The following is a 23,777-nucleotide window of genomic DNA, read 5'->3' on the forward strand; positions in this document are numbered from 1 at the left end:
CAGGTCTGATACGTTCCTGGTTCCTAAGAGTCTGAAAATGGGGGGAGAGGCGCCAAACCATGGATCCTCAGACCCCAATGGGAGATGGCAACCCTACCTATGGAGAAAGAAGGAAGGATGCTGGGGGGACAACTCAGTGTAGCTCTACTGTAGTTACAGTTTCCACAGAGCCGTCCTGCAGACTCAATATTACAGAATCCATCAGCTTTGGGAGGATTATCCCATTTTAAACAGTGTACCTCTACTCCAGAGAAAGTGGCTTTCATACCAAGGCCTTAAGGTGAGACAGGTCTTACCAGGGCACCAGCCAATCCACCAGATCACCAGAAACCTCAGTTCAAGGGAAATGTAATTGCAGTACATGTGCTTTCTCACATGCTGAATCTAATAGCCCCTGTGCATCCAGGGTAGCCATCAAGGTCTGGCTTGGCCGGATAAAGGGGCATCCACTAGTGCAGGGGTGGGCAAACTGTGGCCCTCCAGATGACCATGGACTACAATTCCCATGAGCCCCTGCCAGCATTCACTTTCCTCTCCTCACAACAGACACCCTGTGAGGCAGGTGAGGCTGAGAGAGCCCTGAGATTACTGAAGAAGAAGAAGAGTTGGTTCTTATATGCCACTTTTCTCTACCCGAAGGAATCTCAAAGCGGCTTACAGTGGCCTTCCCTTCTTCTCCCCACAACAGACACCCTGTGAGGGGTTATACTGAATGTAGTAAATAAATATCCCAATAAAATATTGCAAAAAAAGGTAAGCATACATTTATTCAAGTAGATCCCGTTCCCATTCAGGTTTCAGATCTGCAGAGACATGTGTCCAAATGGAAGGCCATGTGAAGGGAGTGAGAGGAAAAATTGGGCGACAGAAAGGGCCTTTTCGCACGAGGATCTTTGTTGCAAATTGTTCGCGGAATGAAAAATCGCCATTTAAAATAGTGGAATTCGTCGTTATGCATACCTGCCTTTGTAGTGGAATCAGTTGCGTTTTTTAGCGTTTCCCACAGGCTTCCGGTCTCGGCAGAAATCGCTAGAAAGGAAGCGCTATTGCCGAGCTCATCCCGCCCCTGGCCGTCAAGCAGCCAATGGGCAGCCGTTAGCATGCTCCCAAACAGCCCCTTTCCCTTTAAGAAAGGTTTTTTTTTAAAAAAAACAGACCCATAGCAATGCATCTAGGTAGATTCGTTGCAACGGAGAAACCCATCCAGCTGCCTAATGTGAGCTGTCGTTTGATTGTATGATCGTTGGCACGCTGCCTCGAGTGATAAAAAAAAAATCCCCCCCCTCTCACGGGCCCGATTTTCGGCTGAATTAATGTGTAAAAAATAAAGAGACTTTATTTCAGCAAACGGGCTTTTATGTGGTTTGTGCTTAGTGACTAAAGGTGAAGGACTGAAGCCAGGGAAGCCTCTAAACAGAAAGAGGCTCGCTGGTGCGTTTATCCCCGCTCGCTCGGAGAAAAAAAAAAGGCGATCGCTTCGCCGGAAGTTTGGAGGAGAGAGCCAGGGGGAGGGACTTTGAAGAACCCGCAACAATGGTAACGCACAGGTCTTTAGCGCTATTGTTGCAGATTGGTTGCAGGAGTGTATCGCTATCCGGAGGGTGAATCCACTTTTCTGGATTCCCCTGAAAGCGCTACAACGAAGCGCTTTTTGCGGGTCGGTTTCAGGATTGTTGCAGATTGTCTACGACGTCGTGGGTTATGGCAAATTAGTAGCGTTTCCAATTAGCAACCATTGTGCTATTTTGAAGCCGTGCGAAATGGCCCAAAGAGAAGAGAGGCTTCTCATTCAAGGAGATAACACCTGGACAAACTTAGAGTGAGTTAGTGCCCCCCCCCAATGTCCAAGCATGTTGAGTTGCTCCCTCCAACAGTAGCTCTGTAAGAGGACCAATCTACCCGGTGTGACTTCTTCAGTTAATGACAAGTACCAAGAAGAGATTATGGACACACATGAACACATCAAGCTGCCTTATACTAAATCAGACCACTGTCTATTCAGACAGGCCAGGAGCTCTCTAGGGTCTCAAGCATGCCCAAGATTGAATCTGGGAGCTCCTGCAAGCCGAGCCGAGCTGAGCAGCCACAGCCCTTCCTCCTCCTGCATTTCCACTAAAAGGAACCAAAGTACTTTCTGGAGGCCCCCAATAATGTCTCTGGTACACATGAGGAAAACATACAGGAGCTATCATATTTTTTAAAAGAAGGTCATTGGAAATAAAGCCCTCAAGAAGCCCACATTCCTTTTTTGGAAGGAATACCAGGTTTCTTCTGGAGTGCTCACCAGAGTGTCAATCCCAAAGAATCTGGTCGGCCATAGCAACCTGGCTACATTGTGTTTCCTGCACCCCTTCCCAAAGCCAAGGTTCCTGACCGGGAAGTGCAATCAGAATCACAAAGTTATGAGCTCAAACTCCCAGGAGGTGGTGGTTGCAAAGCAGTCTTGCAGCACAGAAAGGCCCTTCGTATGACGTGCAGCTTGGAAGCGATTATTCTTTCCTCTCTCCCTTGGTGGCAATAGATTAAGTAGCCTGTTTATGTTCTATCCAAGAGGAAATGTCCTAAGAAGCCTTTGCAGGTGGTTGGAAAGGAAGGGAGGAGGGAGGAAATAAAGCCTGCCGCTTGAAGTGCCAATCCCACGTTAATTGGGACTCCAACAACTTCGTCACGTTAAATTTATTTGCTACTCTCGCCCTAACGAACAACAATGAAGGAGTTGGCATTATAAACAACCCCTGACGGGTGTTATTAAATATATTTGGTGAAAGTTCACCGTAATCGATCACTAGGAAATTAGGGGGGAGGTTGTATATTAGCGCTGTGGACTTGTGACAACTGGTGCTGACACTCCTTTAATTGACCTCAGGGTAAAGGCCTGGTGAAATTACAACCCAGCGTTGGGAAGGAAGAAACAGATATGCAATACTGCGAGGCATAAAACACAGCCACAGGACTCATGCGGCTATCCTTTTTCCTGTGCTCGTCCAACATTTAAGAACCAGCTCTTCTTCTTCTTCTTCTTCTTCTTCTTCTTCTTCTTCTTCTTCTTCTTCTTCTTCTTCTTCTCCTTCTCCTTCTCCTTCTCCTCCTCCTCCTCCTCCTCCTCCTCCTCCTCCTCCTCCTCCTCCTCCTCATTTATGGTTGGCAAAGAGCCCATTTGTCTTGACCTGGCCCATTTCTGCACTGGAGGCATTGTGCCAGGCTGCAAGCTGGAGTTTGAGCCAGGGTAGTTTGCCCCGCCTCTTCCTGCTCCCACACAGGGGAGCATTTGGCCCAATCATCTCATCCACCTCAGCTTTGTGCTCCCGCACTGGGGCTGGGACAGCTAATTTCCCAGTGCGGAAACAGTCCGGGAGAGCCCAGGCTGGCCTGACCTTGTCAGAGCTCAGAAGCTATGGATTGTTGGCCCTGACCAATGTGTGAATGATGGACAGACAAGGCAGCCCAGGTTTGCTACAAAGCCACCTATGAACATCTCTTGTCTTGATGGCCCCATGGAGTCACCAGGCAGGGAGCTGTGCCTTGATGCATGTTCGTTTCTGAATGTTAGTAAAATAATTGTAGAGCTACAGCAAAAGCATTATGGTGATATAATGCAATTATGATGAACTGTATTTAGTGCAGGAAAAGGATGCTAGCTTTGTGTTGATATATAATACTGAATATTAGTGCCTGTTATAAATAAATGTACCTAAATTTATGTTAAGTAAGAATGCCACTTTAATTTTCAGCTGAAGAAGCCAGAATTTGTGAAACCAATACTCATACCGGTATATTGGTACTGAAAATATTGATTTGCTTATATATCTAATAATAAAGGAACACAGGAAAAAGATGTGCCAAAGCAAATTTTTTTCCATTGATCTTACACGGGTTTCCCCCTCATAGCTGTGTCTTGAAGGCAAAAAGATTAGAAGTGGCATTTGTCACTATTCCCCTGTACTTGTCCCCATTCCAAAGTAGGATACCAAAGCTAAGGGTCTTAATGCATGCTGGGTTTTTCAGGGAGTTTTGGCAGTTTCATCTGAAATGTATTGAAGGACTTCTGAATCCTGCTGTAAATCACAGCCTGTTCCCCCTTTACAGAACCCCCTTGCTGACTGCAATGCAGGAGCCATACATAAAGAAACCTTCCCCATTAATACGGTCACCACCTTGGGTTTGGGAAATACCTGGAGACTCTGGGGGTGGAGCCAGAAGTGGGCAGGATTTGAGGAGGGGAGGGGCTTCAGTGGGATACACTGCCATAGAGTCTACCCTCCAAAGCAGGGGTAGTCAAACTGCGGCCCTCCAGATGTCCATGGACTACAATTCCCAGGAGCCCCCTGCAAGCGAATGCTGGCAGGGGGCTCCTGGGAATTGTAGTCCATGGACATCTGGAGGGCCGCAGTTTGACTACCCCTGCTCCAAAGCATCCAGCTTCCCCCAGGGAACTGGTCTCTCTCGTCCAGAGATGAGCTCTAATTCCAGGGCATCCCTACCCACAAAAAGGGCTTGCCCTGTAGTGACTCTGCACAAGATCTGCACAGTATAATGCAGTTTTATCAGATTTCTATTAAAGATGTTCTGATTTTGCCTTCCTAACATCACAGAGACGTTCCCCTGCATTCAGGGAGAGTGACAAGCTCAACAGGACCTGGGGTGGTAAAATGTCAGATTGGAATTTCAACATAGGTTCTCCCTGTCCAAACCCACCATGCTGTTCACTGAGCAACACACAACAAGGCCTGTGAGGTTCAAATGGATCAGCTGTTCTTGAGCTTCTGCCCTGTTTTATGTGGCATTGGCCTGGAAAGATAGACCATTCACTCACTTTCCAGGCAGCTCTCATAATATTTAAATAAATTTAACCACACTAAACAGCCATGTGCATCAAAGTATTGTTTCAGTGCAAAGAAGCTGTTTGGTGGGTGTTACAGGCCTTGTTGTGTGTTGCTCAGTGAACCGCATGATCCCTGCATTGTACAGGGGGTTGGACTAGATGACCATGGAGGTCCCTTTCACTCTATGATTCTTTTCTTTCCTTTATGACTGCTAAAATTCAGATTGTCATCCGAAATTCATATCTGAGCTTGCTTGGTGTGCCCAAAGCCAGTTCAGTGAGCAGTATTGAGTACTCATAATTGGTTCACACAAACTTGTAGACAACATGGGACTGAATTGTATAACACTTTTAAAGTGCCTTCTGAGACAGCCCTGGACTTAATAAGTGACCATTCCAGAAATTAACAATCTTCATTTCTCAGCCATCAACAGTACAGTGACCGGAGACTACAGTCGCCCGCAAAAATGTGCCCTTGCTCGTGAAACATTAATCAAGAAGATGCATACTTTGGAACTGCTTTCTGACCTTGGATGCACGTCTGGCAGTCCTGTCCAAGGCAAAGCGTGATGCATGAATACCCACTGGTTTCAAATGGTTTATAGAACAAATGAATCCCTGCATAGGATCAAACTGTAATTCTCAGGACATAATATGGGATTAGAAGGCAAGGCCTCTAAAATGGAGCCCGTGGCCACCAAGCTAGGCATGGCTCCGGCAGTCCTGTAGGGCAGGGTTAGTCAACCTGTGGTCCTCCAGATGTTCATGGACTACAATTCCCATGAGCAAATGCTGGCAGGGGCTCATGGGAATTGTAGTCCATGAACATCTGGAGGACCACAGGTTGACTAACCCTGCTGTAGGGTGTTTCTTCTCCCTCTTTTGCAAATTAAACAGTGAAGACAAGGAAGTTGCTTGCAGTGGCAAAGCATTCTAGGCTAACCCCACAGGCTTCCTTTGGGCAGAGGCAATGGGAGAAAGAACTCTGACCCGACAAAAAGAGATCTGTTTAAAAACTACCAGAAACCTTGCTCTTTTTTCCTCCCAATCCCAAATCCTGGTGAATTTTGAAGGGCTGTGGTAAAGGTGATGCAGCTAGAGTAGATAAATAAATGATACCACATTTGTCAATTCACTGCACTTGACATCATGACAGAAGCAGCTCCCAAAAGCCCTAAACTTTGGTTCATGTGTGTAAAATTCCATTGAGTTGACCTTTTTTATGGCGACCCTTATGGGGTTTTCCAGGTAAGTGAGTAAGCAGAGGCGGTTTCTCACTACTTTTCTCTGCGGTGTCTTCCTTGATGGCCTCTCAATTTTTCACAGTCAGAGTAGTTCAGCAGTGGAATAGGCTGCCTAAGGAGGTGGTGAGCTCCCCCTCACTGGAAGTCTTCAAGCAAAGGTTGGATACACACTTTTCTTGGATGCTTTAGGATGCTTAGGGCTAATCCTGCGTTGAGCAGGGGGTTGGATTAGATGGCCTGTATGGCCCCTTCCAACTCTATGATTCTATGATTCTTCTATGATTCTATGATACTCTCATCCAAGTACATGACCCTGCTCAGCTTCCAAGATTGGGCCCCACTCCAATCCTCTTGTTGCTTAGAGTCAGGGTTCAATCTCAGACTGCAGTCAAGGGCATAGGAAGTAGAAGGGGACATGGAAAGGAGGAGACTTTCCAAAAGGGGAAGGCCAGCTCCTGGATAGCCTCAGGGTGTCTATCCTGGGCTGGGATTGGCTTCTGGTGTAACAACTGGCAAAACCAAGGAGGGGGAGAACAACTGGCAAAACCAAGGAGGGGGCTGAACCTGAGTGTGTTTCTCTAAGAGTAATGCTCCTGAATTCCCAGATCCTCTCCGTTCTGATGACACTGATCCTACCCACTGCTGTTCTAGAGTGAATCAGTTTAGGAGTCACAGGAAAGAAAAAAACAGCTAGTAGCTGAAATCCAAAAATAGGTAGCTGATCTGTAGCATTTCCATTGTCCCCCACCCCACCCCACCCCACCCATTCCTAACCTGGCATATATAAATTATATTTGTCTCCTTTCCTGGACTGTTTCCCTTGGTAAGCATTCCATTCTACTGTTTTTCCACCAACCACCTCAAAAGCCATTTCAAGCTGAAAACAACAGCAACATTATTTGACCAACTGTACCACAACATTTCAAGCTCTGACCTGCTTAAGCATGAATCACAGACCAGGGTCCATTATGCACATGTTGGATAATGCACTTTCAATGCAACTTTTCAGATGGATTATCCTGTGCAGGAAAGAATAATCTACTTCAAAAGGGCATTGAAAGTGCATTATCCAATGCGTGCATAATAAGCCCTGGAGTTAAATCACCCTTAATCCTGGCATGCATCTGAAAGTCTCCAAGAAGAAGCCATGTCACTACTTATTTTGATACTTCATTTATGCCCTGGCTTTCTCCCCAATGGAGACTTAAAGCAGCCTACATTGTTCTCCTCTGTCTTCTGTTATCCTCACGACAAGTGGAGATACACCTTCCAAAGCAGCCATCTTCTCGAGGAAAGCAGATCTCTGTTGGCTGGAGATCAGTTGCAATCTCAGGCTCCAGCCCCCACCACCTGGAGGATGACCACACTATAGCCTGTAAGGTAGGTTAGGCCAAGTGTGTGACTAGCTCAAAGATGCATTTCTGGTGCCCAACTGCCCTTTAAATCGAGAAATGCCTCCTAGTGCCCAGTTTTGCTGAATCCACTGCTTCTTATCTATCCTTCAATGGCTGGTGGCAGGCTTTTGGACTTCTTTATGCAATACAAACCACAACTATCCTAACAACGTTTGAATCCAGTGGATTCACACAAAAGCTAGCTCCTAGAATACTGCTTTGTTGGCCTTCAAAGTGTCACTAGACTTGAACTGTGTCCTGTTGTTTCACACCAACATGGCTACCCACCAGCATCTTCAACTATTAAAGCTCATCTATATTCCTACGACTTGTGGAGCTAGGCTTGCCGGCTCTGGGGTGGGAAGTACCTGGAAACTTTGAGGGTGGAGCCAAGAGTTGGTAGGATTTGGAGCAGGGAGGAGCCTCAGTAGCATGTAATGCTATAGAGTCCACCCACCAAAGTGGCCGTTTTCTCCAGGGGAACTGGACCCTGTCGCCTGGAGATGAGCAGTAAAGCTGGGGGATCTCCAAGTCCCACCTGGGGATGGGCATCCATCTGTGGACCACTAGCTGTGGCATGTATCTCCTTGGCCGGGTTAAATTGGAAGAACTCTGAACTATGGTTTCTCAGACTCCGGAAGCAATGTGGTTGGGAAGCTTTGCAAGAAAGCAGAGCTACCCTGTACAAGGAGATCTCCTTGTAAGTTAATTGAAATCTAATAAGAATTGTAAATGCTCAGCTAGGATCAGCACTGGCTCATGCCTACGGATGCCAGCTCTGGGCTGGGAAATACCAGGAGATTTTGAGAGTGGAGCCTAATAAGGGACTACCACTACCCGGAGGTTGGCAACCCAACTAACATAGAAAAATCTCACCTATTCCTTTGGCTCTCTGACAATACAGTTTTCAGCATTTAAACAGGCCTCCCGAAAATTGAATGTCAAAATATACGTCTTTAGAAAATGTACATTCTGCCTGTCCAGAGACAGCTGAAAGCTGCTCACAAAGTATAAAGCAATAGAATCATCAAAACAATATAAAAATGATAGCAACCATAAAACATGCTTTACTTGTATACACAGCACAGGTTGGGTGCATTAAATCTACCAGCAAGCAGTGAAGAGTGGATGGCCCTGGGTTTTCTTTCCCCCCCCCCCCAAGTAGCTGAAATAATTGTTTAGAGGAATTGTAGATTTGTGATTCCCCAATCATGCACAGACTAGCTAAGTGAGCTCTCGATCACATTAATGGAGAAAATGACCTTATGAAACACAAAGAGCTGCAAGGAGCATTAAAAAGGCCTAAGTTTCATACACAACACCTAAAGCTTGTTGCTGATCAATCCACATACATCCCTTGTACATCCATATTCTCCAGTTTCACAATTTAAAAAAAATGAACAACAGGAAATTGGAAGACTCCAACTCTCCCATCAACAATCATGGCTCGAATTTCTCCTCCCATTATGTATATCCTTATTTTCAAATAAATCTTCAAATATTATGTGTGAAACACACAGAGAGAACCCCCGCTCTCAAAGAATGCAATTCATTCTCTTTAGCATGGTATTGGGGGGGGGGATTACATTATAAGGAAATAAAACAATGAGCAGTTGAACAACCCTAGTCATTTGAAGAAAGGAAAATAAGTCCTGTTGTTATTAGCTCATTTGGATTGGAATTGATCCATTTCACCGTCCTTCTGCAGTCTGAAAAGATAAGGGGAATTGTGTTTTAAATGGTGCAAAATGATGTCCTTGGAGATTTGTAGCTGTTAGTCTTAGCAGTTATCCCCTTCCCTTGGCCGAAGGGGGTAGAAGGGTGCAACTCTGCTTATGACTGTATCGTAAGGATAGAAACCTATATAGCCTTACTCTGAAGTCGGCTGGGCAGATATGCTGTATACTGACCCCTCAAGCTTTACTCAGCAGTGAGATGTTATTTAAGACAGCTGCAATTTGCATTTCTCATCCGTTCAAGGGAGACATTTGAGAAGATGCTGGCTTGATTCTTATGAAGACCTAAGGAAGGACAAAATGTTGCTCTCCTTTTGGAAACTACTCCCCTGAAGTGCACGGTGATCAATTTTAAACTCCCGTCTCACGTTGTCTCAATCAGAGCACAGTTCTCTCCAGTTTGACCACCATCCCTCCAACTTTAAAGCCAGATGCCGTTCCATGCTTGTGTTTGTTAAGCCAAGTGCAAGACTCATTAAAGAGGATCTCAATCCCAGAATCCACCTTTATTCTTCACCGAATTCAAGCAGAGGAGCACCTGGGAGTTATCATGTTGCTCAGATGGTGCAGTGTAGTCCACTTTTAAGAAACTAGACCACCTCTCCAATTTGCACAGAGAAAGCCGAACACAAATAGACTAGCTTTCTGTGTAAAAAGTACTGTAAAAGTCACAGCTGATCCACTGCTAGGGTTGCGCACTCCGGTGCGCTCTGGCCGCTTCAACGAGCACCCCAGCCCGAGGCAGCCAGTGCCATAGCACGGAGGGGAGGGGAGGTGCGGCAATGTGGCGGCAATGTGGCGGCACGCAAGCCAGCATGCGCACACAGGCGCAGAGCTCTATGCCTGGGTGCGGGTGCCAGCTGGTGCACCTCCACTGCCCGTCCCCTCTCCTCTGCACTGTGGCGCTGGCCGCCTCGGACTGCCATGCTCTCCGAAGCAGCCGAAGCGCGCCGGAGTGCGCTACCCTATCCATAGCTATGCTAGCAAGGGAGTTTCAAGGTCAGGGGGAAGCAGAGGTAGCTTGCAATCACTTTCTTTCGTAGTGTTTCCCGGTGGTCTTCCTTCCAAGTACCAATGCTACTCAGCTTCCAAAATCTCACGAGATGGGGCTACACGATCCTCCCTTCCTTCAAGATACTTATTAGTATTGCAAAAGCACACCTGCCATTTGAACTTCTATTTTTCAGTCCTTACTGTATTGATCCTGCTCTTATTCATTCCGGTCCTGACACAGCTTTTATTATTAGGCAAAACAATGGAAAGGAGTGGACGGACTCACTGCCTATGATCACACAGGCAGCTATAAACATTGCAAGAAAGTAATGCAATTAGTTGGGCTCAGAGGCGCCGGAAGCTCGCTCATAAACCATTCTGTTTGCAAAATTCAGAGGGCGGGGTTGCATGCACAGGCGCTCATGACATCAGCGGAAAGCTTGGATGAGATGCAGCGCATAGTTGCTATTGCAAATGAAATCTAATAGTCACACTCTGGCCATAATTAAATACTTCTGCATAATACATATATGTATTCTGGCAAGGTAGCCTAATTAATCCATAAAATGCCTGTCCTCATTGCCAAGGCAAAAGCATTATTAAGTGGGTTGTTTTGAAACACAGCAAGGTTGGCATGCCTCTGAATTTGAACAGATGGAAGACGTATATATGATTAGTGTTTTTGGGTTGCAAGGGCTGCACACTGGAGCAAACCAGCCCAGCATTGTTGTTATCCTGGAATTTTCATATTGATAGTAGGGTAGCATATAAGCTACTGACAGCTGAGGACATACAACAGGTTTTCAGAATGTCCCACTGTTGTGGTGTGGAGCCTTTTTGTTCCACTGTTGCCTACGGTCAGACATTTTGCGAGTTTTAAATGCATTATCGTGTTTTGTGAATTCCCAAGTTAAACTGACTTGGGATTCGATCCGATGTTACATTTCCACATGCAGAAGGATTTCCATCCTGTGAACCTGGGCTTTCCAAGCTGGAGGCTTTCCTTTTACAATAATTTGCCAAGGAAGATGAGAAAGAGTAAGGGTTGGAGCCAATAGAGTTAGTTACAGAGTTAGACCATTTCCGCATGAGGAAAATGTTCCTGGACAGCCTTCGAATGTTGGTAGCTTTTAGAGCCCCCTCCACATGATGTCACCTGCATCCCAAGGCTGTCCAGCAGCCAGGTCAAGATTTGGTCATTTTTAAATCTCAATTAGGTGAATCGCCAAAATTGAATTTACCACCCTAAATCGCTCAAACCACCAGTGAACAACCAGGGATAAGCCCGTATGGAGCAGGAAACGCATTATAGTCTCAGCAACTTATCAGAGGAGTCTTTCCCATGGTTCGCCATTCCTGTCTGTGCCTTTGTAATGATGTCTACACCTCTGAATAAAGGAACTTGCTTTTAAAGAAGTTTCCTGTTCATTTCAACGAGCACTCTTGCAACCACCACACACACACACTAAATTTGGTGAACAACAAGTTGCATATACATGTCTGGCAGGGGTGGGGGGAGGGAGAGAGAGAGAGCGTCTGTAAAAGACTCCCTGGAAAAGAACCGCCTCATCTTCAGCCACCTTTTGCAAAAGAAAGAAGCCGAAGCACAGCTATTATACCGAGCGACTGAAGACTTCAAAAAAAGCTTTAGCGCCACATCAGGCTTGAGAATCCTTGGCCATTTGTTCTTCAGGAACGGTCCTTAAAAAGTGAAATACGCCAAAGCTGGAGATAGGTGAGCGAAAATATAATTGGTAAAAATAAGGCAAAGCGTGACACGGGAGGCAGAGACCTTCTTCCTCCAGGAGGGACTTCAGAAAGAACGAGGGAGGGAGGGAGGGAGGGGAGAAGAATGGCAGAAGATGGAAATTTCCCTGACAAGAAGGAGGAGGAGGAGGAGGAAGAGTCCATCTAGTGGTCCATCTAGTCCAGCATCCTGTCTCACATAGAGGCCAACCAGTTCCTCTGGAAGTCCAACCATACGGCTGAGGCCTTCAGGAGAACATCAGAAGAGCCCTTCTGGATCAGACTGGTGGTTCATCTAGTCCAGCATCCTGGCTCACACAGAGGCCGACTGGTTCCTCTGAGGAGGAGGAGGAGGAGGAGGAGGAAGAGTCCATCTAGTGGTCCATCTAGTCCAGCATCCTGTCTCACATAGAGGCCAACCAGTTCCTCTGGAAGTCCAACCATATGGCTGAGGCCTTCAGGAGAACATCAGAAGAGCCCTTCTGGATCAGACTGGTGGTTCATCTAGTCCAGCATCCTGGCTCACACAGAGGCCGACTGGTTCCTCTGAGGAGGAGGAGGAGGAGGAGGAGGAACTGGCCAGGTACGATGATCTGGCTGCATAGGATGATCCTGTGGACCCTAGGAGTCCCACAGCAAAGCACATTAAAATGCATTCTCACCTGTTATGAGTTATGAACGACCATCCACAATAATCTATTTGCTACAGAGGAGTGCTGCAGCCTCAAATAAACTATCTGCATGTTTTACAATGGGACAGGACTTTTAATAGCCATTTCTGGGGAAGCCCAGGAGAGGGCAGAGGACAGCACTGGGTAAATACAACTTCAGCCAATCAGTGAGGGCAATGGATGGGTCCTGCTCATCCCTTACGTTGCTGCAGGTCAGATCTGGCCCACTTCAAGCAGGGTTTGACCGTGTGTTGTGAGAATGGAAATAAAAAGAGACATCCATCCACAGTAAGACTGCTATAAAGGAATTTCAGAGTTAAGGAACTGGCCAGTTCTGTCAGAGGTTGCTATTGTCCAGGTGAACCTGGCATTACAGTTGATCTCCAGACCACCATGGCGAAAATGTCTACTTTGGAAGTTGAACCCTATGGCAATATAGCCCACTGTACGTCCTCTTCTCCCTAACCTCCACCTTCCCCTGATTCCAACCCCCAAACTCCAGGAATTTCCCAAGCTGGAGCTGGCAACATTGGCCCGCCCAATGTACTGCAATGTGTCTATGTCACTGTCCATGTGACATGGAAGTGATGTCATTACATCTAGGATTTCAGGGTGAAAGTTCTATGGTAAATTTGGCTTCTCCACAGAGTTTTTTGCTCAAATACCAGAGTGTTGCCCTGATGTTCTGAATATGATAGCATTACTCCCGGGTCACATGGGCAGTGATAGAGACATGTTGCTGCATCTGAAATGGATCTTCTACTTTTTCAGATTAGGTTCTTGCCTTGGCGGCCAGCTGATCGGCAATGGAGATGTGGGCCTATCAGCAGAGGAACCCCACCTCCATTGAAGGGTCTGGCAATCTTTAATCTACCTGCCTATCTGCCTCTCTCTCTCTTTCTCTCTCTCTCTCTCTCTCTCTCTCTCTCTCTGACTGCCTTCCTGCCTGCCTAATTTCTATCATTCCTGTCTTGGATTTTAAAACCATTCAATCCTAGAGTTGGAAGGATCCATAAAGGCCTTCTAGTCCACTCTCTGCTCAATGCAGGAAATCATCCATGATGTATCTGTCTAGCCACTCCTTAAAGACTGCCCGTGAGGGAAAGCTCACCACCTTTATAGGCCGCCTATTCTACTGCGGAACTACTCTGGCTGTGAATTCCCCCCCCCCCCCCGATATCTAGCTGGTACTCTTCTACACATAGTTTAAAGCCATTACTGCGGGTCCTGTCCTCAAGTAAAATGGCGAAAAACATATGTGATCTGAAGAGAAACCAGAGTATATATCCTCTGCTGCCCACAGAAGCCATTCTCTGCCGTCCTCCAAATGACAACTTTTCAAATACTTAAATACAGCAATCATGTCTCCTCTCAACCTGCTATTCTCCCGGCTGAACATTCCCAGTGGTGGACATGACTCAGCCAAGGTGAACAGTTTTACATCCCCAATTTACACACGTGCTTAACAGGGCATGGCTATTTAAGCAGGCATAGACTGGAGTAACTAGATATTACTGAATCCCCAATTCTTAACACTGAACTACATTAAAATACTTAATTTTAGCTAGACTCTGACCTGTGTGCTTGAGAAATTCTGTAAGGGGGAGAGGGAACAAAATGTTTGTGTGTGTGTGTGTAGGAAATAAGACTCATTGAATTCATTGAGGCTTACTTCGGGGTAAATATGCACAGGACTGTACTGTCAATTGTTATCTGGTTGATTCAAAAACATATATTTTTATCCACTAGAAGGAGAATGTGCCATTGAGCCACTACCAACTCCTGTCAGCATGGGGCATTCCAGGCAGGAGGAGAAGACAGGTAGCTTCCCACTGCCCCAGTCTTCCTCAGGGGCCTTCCATCCAAGTACGAATCATGGCCAAATCCGCTTCGCTCCAGCTAAACTGGGCTCTTTGGGCTGCTGATTTACTATTAAGGTGGTCCCAGTTAATCAGGAAAAAAATATTCTTTTTTTCTGTCATTTTAAAACTTCTGAAGCCAAGCACTTCCTTAGAAGAAGCATTCCTATTTCTGTCTCACACAAGGTAATTTATCACCCAAGGGTATCTGTTGTGGTTTATCATCAAAAACAGACACAGTATGCCGTGTTCTTCAAAATCATAGCTTTTATTCACATGAAAAGATGCCGATTTGATTATCAGTCAATTAGTTAGCCGACTAAAATTTGTACAGCCCATTAAAATTCCTTTAATCAGGTAACAATCATTTAGAAACCACTAAGATTTAATTATGCCGTTTTGTTTGCCTTTACTCAGGATGAAATGGCTGTTCAGGAAAACAAGGGAGAGGGTATAAAGGTCCATCTGAAACTATGTGACTAGCTAATAAGCTTTTTGATGTGTTATTTGTTTTTGTTTTTCCCCAATTGGGTATAGACAAAGACCAGAGAGGCATGCACTGCATCAGTGGCTTAAAAGGAGTTAGTGTCAAAAGGTAGTAACCATATCTGTGGAGGGCCAGAGAACTGTCCTGTTCAGAATTTTTAAAATATTAAGAAGAAATAGCCAATGTCATGTATTGGCTAGAGTGACAGATTAGCATCGGGGAGATCCAGGTTTGTATTCTCACATAAGTGATTGTGGGCCAGTCACACATGCTCAGCCAAATTTCACAAGGCTGTTGGGAAGATAAAATGGAGGATGAAAGCCACTTTGGATTCCCATTGGAGAGAAAAGCAGAGTACAAATTAAGTAAATCAAATAAATAGGTACGCTCTCAGGCAGGCGTTCTCAACCAGGGTTTCTTGATAGCCCTGGAATGGTTTCCTGAGTGGATGGGAGTTAATTCATTTTTTAAAAATTTGTTAAACGTTTATTGGGAGATACGACTATATATGGTCATGTCACCCCCCCCCAAATGGCCAATGATGAGCATGGGGTGGGAAGGGGAGGGGCCCCAAGTGGGCGTGTCCACAGCTCTGCTTCCCAACCATATTCTGCCTGATTGGACCACCTCTGGAAATTCCCAAAGCCTGAGGAATGTTTCAGGGGTTTGTCAACAGTTAGAAAGTTGGGAAAGGCTGCTCTAGGGCAGGGGTAGTCAACCTGTGGTCCTCCAGATGTCCATGGACTACAATTCCCACGAGCCCCTGCCAGCGTTTTCTGGCAGGGGCTCATGGGAATTGTAGTCCATGGACATCTGGAGGGCCACAATTTGCCCACCCCTGGCAAAGAGTATGAGTTAGTGTAGTATTTTTTTCAGCATTCATGAGGACGAGTCACACGAGGGTGAATTTAAATCTCACTCATTCCTTCCACTTAAATCAATGGAGACAGATTCAGGTGGGCAGCCATGTTGTTCCAAAGCAGCAGACCAAATTTCAAATTTGACTGGACAGGGCTTTGCATTTTCTGTTTTTAAAAGCCTTATTGTTCATGACTTCACTGAAGAATGGTTAAGTTTTATAAAATTCCCGAACTGTACAAATATTATAGGGTTGCCAACAATGGCTTTGGGAGATTCCTAGAGATATGGGGTTCTTCGGCAGAGAGTGGCAATTTGGAGAGGGAGCTCAACAGAGATGTGATTCTACAAAGTCCACCCTCTGAAGCGTCCATTCTCTCCAGGGGAACTCATCTTTGCAGTCTGGAAAGACACGCAAGATAGCCATGACAACAGCAAATAACTGAGACCAGAGTGCCCAAGTTTCAGACGGCTAGGCCTTCAAACCCCAGCATACAATCAAGTCAAAGAACATAAAATAAAAAAGGAATAAGGGAATGCCTCGCTGAACAGCTATAAAGTTTTTCTAAACACTGTTTTAAAGTCAAGGGGTGCTTTAATTGCGTAAAATGCAACACACATATTCTACTTGTAGACCCCCTTGAATGATTTGGATACTTGGCATGTATTATTCAGAAAGGGGGAGGGCAGTGAAAAAGGGACCGATAATCTGTGCTTGTATCTTTTTGTTAAGCAAATGAGGTAGACAGCAGCTGAGTCCAAGCTATATTTTTGAAAGAACCTGGCATTCCAGTCTGGGTCACTCCCCAGCCCCCCCATCTCTCCGTCCCAACAAGACCCGGGTTCATTCAAAATCTTCCACACAGAATGCAGAAGCAGAAATCAACAAGGCTGGAAACATGTTTGTGCCAGATCTCTCTCTCTCTCTCTCTCTCTCTCTCTCTCTCTCTCTCTCTCTTAGTTTGTTTCTCTCCACAACATTAATACATTTCAAAGTTGAGATCTAATGTTGAAGTGTAAGTCGACTCCCACACTAAGCCAGCAGGTTCGATTTTCTAACAGCGGAGAAGAGCTTATTCAGGAGATTGGATAGAAAGTTTTAAAAAGCCAACACATTTTTAAAGAAAAATACTCACTCTTGCCTTGCGTGGCAAGAGGAATTCTGATCCACTTGGAAAGTGGAATATTTTTTAAAACAATGGATGGCCCTGGCCAAAGGATGACCAAAGCTAGGATCCCTTGGAATCCAGTCCAGCTTTAAAAAGAATCCCACCCGCTTACTTCAATGGATGTGGAAGGGTCTGATTCTGCTTAGGACTGCACTGCAAGAGAATCAACGGCAGCCTTGTGGGGAACAGGCCCCCTGAGCATTTTTTTCAAAATTATTCAAAATTACAACTGGAGGGAACAATCTTTAAGCAAATTAAGAATAACACACAAGGCAAAAGAAGTCTGCTTCCTTTCATTTAATGGACCTAACCTAATACAGGTGCAAGAAAACAAAAGAAACAAACAAAATGAATGATTTTTTTTAAAACTGCATGGACCTTTTTTGGAGGAACGGAGATTTAACTTCTTGGTTCCCCCTTCTTAATGCATCGTTTCTGTAAATCTCCATCCATGAAGTCACAGCAACCCACAGTGCGAAGAATCAACCTCAGGCGAGCCAGGGAACATTCCCCTGCTCTCTTGCTGCTTTGATTTCAAACCAGCTCTTAAAACATGCTGAGCAGGGAACAGGTAACTGCCTGCGATGACGTCACAACAGCAGTGCCACAAATCAAGGTGTTAGGCTGGGTGTGACGTCACAGGCACCGCGCTCAGGTTCCACGGGCAAGCCACCTTCGCCGTGTTAATAACCGCTCACAAATCCACCTCCTCTGAAACACGGTGGTTCTCACAACCAGCCTGACCCTGGGTCGAACAAAACAAAACAAGACCCAAGCCAACAACGGAAGGGGATCAAAACAGCACACAAGAAGGCACGAGAGAGAAATGCAGGGATTAGAAGCACGGTGATATTGAACAACTATGCAAGTTCTCCGTTCACAAATATATTCAGGGCAGGTGTAAGCCAGGGCCACAGGATCCATCTGCGATACATTCTTGGCCGAGATCATCTAAGACAGGGGTAGGTAAACTGTGGCTCTCCAGATGTCCATGGACTACAATTCCCATGAGCCCCTGCCAGGGGCTCATGGGAATTGTAGTCCATGGACATCTGGAGGGCCACAGTTTGCCCACCCCTGAACCAGGAAAAAAAAAGCCTTTTTCATTGCTATGGTGGAGCGGGGGGGAAGGCTGGCTGCCATGAAGGAAGATGAATGTCTCAAGAGAAGGCGACCTCACTCAGTTTTCATCCGAGCGTCTCAAGAGCTGAGCCGCATAGCAGAGATTTCCTTCCTTCCAACTTCGAGCAAGTTTTTAAAAGTGATGCGCAACAGACCGGAGAGACGGAGAAGCGCTCTCCCCTCTGCATATTCATCCCCAGCATAGGCATGTTTTAAGCCGAGGGCTGCAAAATCATCTTTTTCCGGGAAGGAAAGGAGAAGGCACATTAATTTTTAGCCGCAGGCTACTGCTTGCAGAAGCTATCTGACATGGGGGGGAGGAAGCAGGTGGAAGATGAGGTGCTTATTCCTACTAGAGCAAAGCATGATTTTTATCCGATGTTGTATTTTTCGTCCTCGGCTATCCCTGAGAAATGTGATGGCAGGAAGCCAGTGTGGGAGATGGACTCCACGAAGGAGCTAGTGAGTCTCCAGAGAAGACAAGCAGCTTTCAGGCTGCTGTTAAGGAAAACCAGAGGAAACCACCAGTAGACTGAACTGCTACCGCTTGCCTGCACAACATCCCCCCCTACCCTGCCCTGCCCCACCCCACTCTGATGGTGATTTCTGAGGAAACCAGTTACTTTTGAGTCACAAATCTCATGAAATTTAGGCCAAAGGACTCCCGGGAGCGATTTAAAGCCGGGGGAAGCAGTCAAGTGCTCCAGCCTAGTTTGATAGCATCGAAGGAAAACGATCGAGCCCTGCAGTTGTTTATTAGCACATTGGAGCTGCTTAGAGGCGCTCACTGAATCAGATCCTCTCAGAATCAGATCAGACCGACTGATGGAAATCAGTGCTTCCATAAGGGGTGCAGGAATCAGTTTGATTTCATCTCACCAGGCGCCTCTGCTCCGGTTCCATTCTCCCGCTAGAATGATATCACATCCATTGCCTTTTTAAGAAAAGGGGGGGGGGCAGAATTGGGGGAATAACCAGGGATGTGCTGTTACCATCTCCCTGGCATGGAAAGGACCATCCATCATGTTTATAGAACACTTAAAAGTTCCATGCCAGCACTTTCAGGCAGAAATGGCACACGCGTTTGACATTTCATCCCACGAAACCCCAGGGTTTCGTCTCGACTGGAAACTAAACGGGGCTATGAATCTAACCTACTGGAAGGTGCACATCCTGGCCCCAAAATAAAACCTTTCCCAGTACTCATGGTATAGCCATGGCTTTGGGAAAAGAGTAAAGAGCATGTAGGACTGGCAACATATGCAGCACACAAGACCCAAACAGAACGTTCTGCCATTCTCCAGTTCTGCACAGATCCGATGTGCGTGCAGGGACAGGGGCTGAGGACGCAGTTTTGCATGACAGTTTCCAAAGGGGTAGGCAGGCAGCACCTCGGTCTAGGTCTCCCGACCCTGCCAGCTGTGAGCAGGGCAGTCAAGTGTCTAGGGAAGGCACCCACAGCTAACACGAAAGGATGTGCTGTTCACGAGGCCAGTGCTTCAGCTCCTGGTTTGAAGACTTTCCACTCCTTGGAATGACAAGACATGGCAGGCAAAGACACTGGCTAAACAGCCCCAGCTCCCTTCCGGAGCTTGCCAGGATGCATCTCCCGTTCCCTTGCTGGCTAAGAGCGGCAGACGTGGAGCCCAGACTGGAGTGTCATTTTCGCCATTCAACTTCTTGCTCCCGGAACGTCCGCAGGGGTGGCCTCATCCGGACCACCCCCTTTGCACTTCCAAAGCCCTGCATTTATTTAACTCCTCCATAAAATATGGATTTTCTTGCAGCACTCTCCAGAACTCCTTCCGCCGCCACTGACCTCCACGGCATCCGCACATCCCCAGGCGCGGGTCTGGACAGAGGCGCAGATGCTTCGGTGTGGGAATGCACATGTACACCTGTATGGACCGCACGCAGGCAGGCAAAGTCCGAACGGGTGTCGTTTTGCCGCAGACAGCCCCGGACCGAATCGCCGAAGGATGCTCAACTTCTACAGCTCGCCTCTTCCCCCCCTGCGGCGCCACCGCCTTGTCCGATGTGCAAAGGATTCGGCATTTCACCCCCTCGCCATTCCTTCGCATCTCCTGACTCCCCCAGCCCCCCCCATCGCACCCCTCCAGGGCAGACCCCCCCCCTTGTGCCTCGCACCTTCTCCGGATCAGCATTTCGGTTTGTCTCGCCCTCCTCTCTGCCTGACGAGCTCAGTCTCCTAAAAAAAAAGGATGTTGGAGGGGGGCTGGTTTAAAATCCCGGGACCTCATCCCAGGCCGGTTGGTCCGCAAGAGGGGCTTGAAAGGCAGGCGCCCCCAAAGACTTCGCCAGCTTGCCCCCAACGTCCAAGGAAACGGTGTCCCCCGTGGGGATCCGACAGCCAACACTCTGTCTCCCCAACACGCCTACGAGTCGCCAGCATCCCCATCCATGCGCCAAAAGTGACCCCTGCCCACCCTCGGTCCCCCAGAGCGCAGAGACAGAGAGACAGACTTGCCAACTTCTGCCGGGAGTCGGCTGGAGGGGCTGCAATGAGCATTTCCAGCAGACCAAACAGGAACAGGGGTGCGGGTGAGAAAAGACAAACGACCAAGTCAGCGCGGGCCCCCCAAGCAGAGTCCAGGGCTGGCGCGCTCCTTCCTCCCCCCCCTCCACTCGGCGCGCTCCTCCCTGCCGCCCCCCCCCCCGCCCGTTCAAGCCGCGGGCCGGCGCGGTGCTTCCTTACCGGCGCGGTGGGGCGAGGAGGAGGCGGGCGCCTCCAGGCGAGCCGAGCCGGGCAGCGACGGCGGCCGGCGTGGGTAGCAACGGCGCCTCCGCCCTCCGCCTCCTCCTCCGCGGCGCCGGCGGCTGCTGCTGCTTCTGCTGGCAGGGGACGGGATGGGCTCTTCCTCGGCCCTCGCCGCTCCAGCATCACTTTCCAACTCGGGCCGAAGGGAGGGAGGCAGCAGCCCAGGCGGCCGGGCTGGGGGTCGGACAAGCGGAGGGCGCTCGGCAGGGGCACGGAGCAGGGAGAAGCGGGCGGGCTTCTTATTTGGGGCGGCTGGCTGAGGAGAGCGCTGCCTTCCCCTTCTTCCCCGTCCCTTCTGCTGCTGCTTCTTCTTCTTTGCTGTCTTTCTCCCTCCCTTGCGCAGGTCCCGACGCCTCGCCCGGCTGGTGCCGCCGGAGCCGCGGCGGAGTGTGGGGCGGCCGCGGCGGAGGCTCCGGGAAAAGGCAGCGGCGGCTCGGAGGCAGCCGGCGATTTGCGAGCGCGTGGGGTGGGAGGGCGCCAGGGGGAGGGATCGGCGGAGGAGCCCCCGCCCCCTCCTTCCCTCCCCTCCCCACCCCTCGCCCTGCCTGACGCGGGGGGGGGGGGCGGGAGAGAGAGAGAGAGAGAGAGAGAGAGAGGCTCGCCTTTGGAAGCCTTTTCCCGCCCCCTCGTATGCCACCTTCCAGGCGCGGGCGGGGGGGGGGAGAGGAGGCCGACCTCTGCCTCCTGGAGAGCGTGCGGGGGGGGGGGGGCGAGGGCCCGGGGGACCGACCTGGAAGAAGACTCCCTGCCCCCCTTGCTCCCTCTCTTCCTCTGCTGTTAACTTTGGACATGATCTCCCTCCGTTTCTTTCTTTCTTTCTTTCTTTCTTTCTTTCTTTCTTTCTTTCTTTCTTTCTTTCTTTCTTTCTTTCTTTCTTTCTTTCTTTCTTTCTTTCTTTCCGTGGACTCAAAGGAAGCCATGATCACTGGGAGTTCCCATCAGCTCTTTATTAGGATCGCAGCATGGTGTTACAAGAGGCAAAGCTGAATCAAGAAAGCCCCGAAAGCCACCAACTTATATTCAGTAGCACAAGAAATAGATCTTCCCGCCAGCGGGTGCTATTGGTCAGTTTCGGTCTAAAGTGATATTGGTCAATTACATCGCTGGCTTTCATCCACAAACATTGGTCAATTACATTGCTCGGCAGAACCTCAGCAGAACCACAAACACAACTCTTCCTTCCTCCTTCCTCCTTCCTCCCTTCCTTCCTTCCACCAGCTGGGTGACCTTGACCTAGTCACAGTCCTGTCAGAGCTGTTCTTACAGAGCAGTTCTCTCAAAGCTCTCTCAGTTCCACCTACCTCACAGCGTGTCTCTTATTGGGAGAGGAAGGGAAGAAGATTGTCAGTCACTTTGAGACTCCTTCAGGTAATGAAAAGCAGGATATAAATAACAACTCTTCTCCTTCCTTCCTTCCTTCCTGTTACCCAAAATATCATTCATTTTTAAGTGCCACTGGATACTTTTTTTTAAAGGTGAAACAAGTATTCCTTCAAGTGATGGCGATTTTTCATGGAAATGCCTTGTGAGCTCTTGCTGAATACTATGCCTGCTCCTTATACCGACTACTCCTTTGCAGCATAGCTGTTGAAGCCTCTCTTCAAAAGAACCCCCAAGATTCAAAAAGATTGGACAAGGGAGTCCAATTCTATGGGCAATCCAAGAAGGTGCCCCCACCTGACCACCATTGTTTCCTATGCTGGGGGGAAAAGGACACCACCAGAGAATCACAATGGAGGTCAGAAGGGGCACCCTCTTTGAGTGCCTGTAGAATATTCAATATTTTTGAAACTTGGAGGTTCTTTTGAAGAGAGACCTCAGCAGCTATGCTGCAAATTTGGTGCCTCTGTTACAATCCTCCCATCATACCATAGCTTGGACTTAGTTATTGTGGACGTAGCGCTTTAAAGAAAAGACACCCAGATAGCCTGCAAGAGAAGAAAGGTAATGTTAAGACTGCTATACTATGCACAGTTACTTGGGAATGTTATCACTGAACTTGATAAGACACCTCCAAATTAACTAGGTTTCAAAACTAGGCGATAAGGAATATCACCACTTTCAGCTACTGTAAACCAGGGCCCAGTCTGCACACATAGGATAATACACTTTCAATATGCTTTGGCAGCTGGATTTTCCTGTGCAGAACAGGAAAATCTACTTCTAGTGCATTGAAAGTGCATTATCTATTGGGTGCAGAATAGGCCCTGGTCACAGGAATCAGCCATTGCTGATAAAGAGCCAAGTCTCATTGGGAGGGCAACAAAGATGGTGAGGGGTTTGGAAACCGAGATGTATGAGGAAAGGTTGGGGGAGCTTGGTCTGTTTAGCCTGGAGAGGAGATGAAGCAGATGCATTGGTTGCTGATCTGGATCAGATTCAAGGTTTTGGTACTTATCTTTAAGGCTTTCCATGGACTGGGCCCAACTTATCTGAGGGACCGCTTGTCTCCTTATGCCCCTTGCAAGGCTCTCTCCTCTGCGGGCAGGAATTTGCTGGTTTTCCCCGGTCCCCGGGAGGTGCGCTTGGCCTCAATCAGGGCCAGGGCCTTTTCTGGCCCCAACCTGGTGGAATGAGCTCCCGGAAGAGCTAAGGACCCTGTCGGAACTTTCAACGTACCACAGGATCTGCAAGACGGAACTCTTCCACCAGGCATTCGGTTGAGGCTGGACTAGGAAGAATTACTCCCTCCCTGTGTGGGCCCATAAAGCCGCTGGGACATATCTATATCTGCACCTGGGGGGATTGGGGGTGGGTATAGTCTAGTGCAGGGGTAGTCAACCTGTGGTCCTCCAGATGTTCATGGACTACAATTCCCATGAGCCATGGAAATTGTAGTCCATGAACATCTGGAGGACAACAGGTTGACTATCCCTGGTCTAGTGGTTTCATCCTGT

General features: G+C 47.9%; 1 protein-coding gene across 2 annotated transcripts in view; it reads right to left on the bottom strand.

The window, feature by feature from the left end:
- CDH6 (cadherin 6) overlaps window positions 1-21,312 on the bottom strand; it is a 202,843-nt gene extending 181,531 nt beyond the window's left edge. The window contains exon 1 of one of the 2 annotated variants that reach the window (XM_077353451.1): window positions 20,818-21,312. The gene's annotated coding sequence lies outside the window, so the exon portion shown is untranslated. The remainder of the gene's footprint in view (window positions 1-20,817) is intronic. The other variant, XM_077353450.1, reaches the window with a different exon arrangement.
- Window positions 21,313-23,777: the final 2,465 nt, after the last annotated feature.

Source organism: Paroedura picta, chromosome 9 (assembly GCF_049243985.1).
Source record: "Paroedura picta isolate Pp20150507F chromosome 9, Ppicta_v3.0, whole genome shotgun sequence".
Lineage (NCBI taxonomy): Eukaryota > Metazoa > Chordata > Lepidosauria > Squamata > Gekkonidae > Paroedura > Paroedura picta.